Raw genomic sequence first — 2,500 nt, 5'->3', positions numbered from 1 at the left:
ATGTGTATTAAACATTCTCTCAACAAGAGGTACGTAATACAGCCACACCATCACCACAAGGGATGATAAGAGTCAATCATTTACAACACACAGCATCATGATATTAACAATAATAATAATAATAATAATAATAATAATAATAATAATAATGATAATAATTATAGTATATACAGCACAATAAATACATGTTTGTAAACAGCGATAAAACCAGAAAACTGCATTACAGGTAAGGTCATCAGGTGAGGATGAAAAGCATAATAAACTTGGCACAAAGAAATCAGGATTAGAAAATAAAACATTTTTGAAATGAAACATTTGTTAAAATAAGCACTCTTTTAAAAAGCCATGTTCATTTCAAGTTCTTTTTTTCTTTTTTTTCTTTTCTTTTCTTTCTTTCTTTCTTTTTTTTTTTCTTTTTTTTTTTTACATTTCTTGATTTTCTTTTCTATACTGTATGTACATAGAGAAATAAAAAGCATATTTGGGCATAATAACTGGCAAGTCTGTACTGCGGTCTATGCTACAGTGAAAGCTTTACTGTACCGCCTTAGTATGGCAAAAGAGACATGACAAATAGAAAAATATATAAATAATAAATAATACCATCAATTGTGAGGACAACAACAGAAATATGGAAAAGAAAGAGTCTCTTGGCTGAGAGTCTCCTTCAAGCCTAAATGTGCACGTGAGTTTTGGCGAGTTGAATAAAAAACAAAAAAGGTAAACTAGTGAGATACTGTATGAATACATCAGTGCATTATCTATGTAGCTGACTAGTCCTCCTCGTGAGATCACGACACAATGGAGCTGATTGTCTTGTTTTCTTGTCAAAAACAAAGAAAGCAAAGGTCCTCCTAATGACAATGACAGGCGTTTCCTTAATGTCGAACACTGTGACAGACATCTACCACACACAGGGAATGGATGTGTGATTGAAAGGAAACAAAACAGTTGCTATGTGTGTAGCACAAAAAGGGCGGCAACTCACTGTTGGAATATCCAATTAAACAAATGTGTCTATATAATATATGCCATTTAGCTGACGCTTTTATCCAAAGCAACTTACATTGCAGTGAGTGCATACATTTCAGTATATATGGTCCCAGCGGGAATCAAACCCACAACCTAAGCGCTGTTAGCGCCATGCTCTACCAACTGAGCCACAGAGGACCACCTATCTATCGTAACATTGCTATAAGCTAAGTGTTCTAGAACCTCCAGAGATGTCAGTAGAGTAGAGAGTGGGGGAACCACCTCGATACAATTGCAGCACGAGTTCAATCCTTTAACCCAAAGGTGCTTATTTTATCAAGTTACACACATTGCATTGTCTGATGTTCACATTTACTGCAGGCAACAACAACAACAAGTAGAACTTAAAGGCTCTTTAGGGTCAGATAGTCAAACTGATTCATTGAATGTGATATAAAACATGTGCCAACATCAGTATGAATTTTCTCCTCAGGTGAAAAGATTCCTTGAAATACCCACCATGATTATTACAACAAAATCTGGTATGGGTCAGTGGTATGGGAATAATATGATTAATGTTCACTCTTCACTCCTAATACAATAACTGGCAAGTTATCCGTTTCAACATAGAAAATCGGTGGCCAGCAAGGAATTTTCTCACCGATAGTTTTTGAATGACTTTGAAATGTTCTCAAAAGTCACTTTTCTTTTCTCTTCGAATAACAAAAGTAAAACCTACTATAGCAAAAAGTAAAACCTAGAAAATATCTCCATGTGACGTACGGTACAATACAAAAACTCAAGAGGTCAAAGACAGCGTCAATGCTGTAGAATTTTAGCCTTTTTTTTCAGTCAGGTTTTCGAGGAAGACTTCAACTTCAGAAAAAAAAGTGTCTTGATAAATTCCCACAATGCAATCCTCCCAGTGTGCTGCTGCAGCTTGCTTCTCCGTAATGATGATGATGATGATGATGATGTGTTCTGTTGGGATTTCATCCAGACCTCAGCTCTTCTCTCCAGTCACTTTGGGGAGGAATAAAACAGCTAACAAACAGTTTCTCCTTGAACACTCATCATAGCCACTTCTGTAAAATGGGCACTTGATCAAATATAGGAACACTGCTTTACTTCAGGCAAAGGCTGAGAAGGAGGGGAGTAGGGGAGTATACAGTATGAACAGTATTAAGTGGACTTTAAACAGTTGATCCAAAAGTCCTACATGTAACTTCAACACACTAGGAGGTCTATTTTTGTGAAGTCTACACAGACCACTTCAGTACAAAGGGGAATGGAAAAGAGTTTTCCTGAGTGCAAAAAACTTGTAGAAGTACCAGTGGGCGTGTCTGAAAAGCTGACCAATAACATGAGGTGGGAGGAGTGGCCAAGGTGGGGGAGCAGCGTGCGCTTTGGAACCATAAACATAGATGTATAAAAAACAGACAGACAGACAGACAGACAGACTCCACAAAAACAAAAAAAATACTCTATAAATAAGCATCTTTCATTACTAAGAAGAACAGTTTAGTCA

The 2,500-nt window shown here is 36.6% G+C and overlaps 1 protein-coding gene across 2 annotated transcripts in view; it reads right to left on the bottom strand.

Annotated features, from left to right (window-relative positions):
- The window catches only part of pde4d (phosphodiesterase 4D, cAMP-specific), a gene marked incomplete at its 5' end in the record, with an annotated part of 59,216 nt that overhangs the window by 1,261 nt on the left and 55,455 nt on the right, over positions 1 to 2,500 (bottom strand). For both annotated transcript variants that reach the window (XM_083672810.1, XM_083672811.1), the window contains one exon: positions 1 to 2,500. This exon is cut by the window's left edge and continues 1,261 nt beyond it; it is cut by the window's right edge and continues 538 nt beyond it.

Source organism: Argentina silus (genome assembly GCF_951799395.1).
Source record: "Argentina silus genome assembly, chromosome: 7".
Classification (NCBI taxonomy): Eukaryota; Metazoa; Chordata; class Actinopteri; order Argentiniformes; family Argentinidae; genus Argentina; species Argentina silus.
The sequence above is the reverse complement of the archived record's forward strand: the minus strand, read 5'-3'. Positions and strand labels throughout refer to the sequence as shown.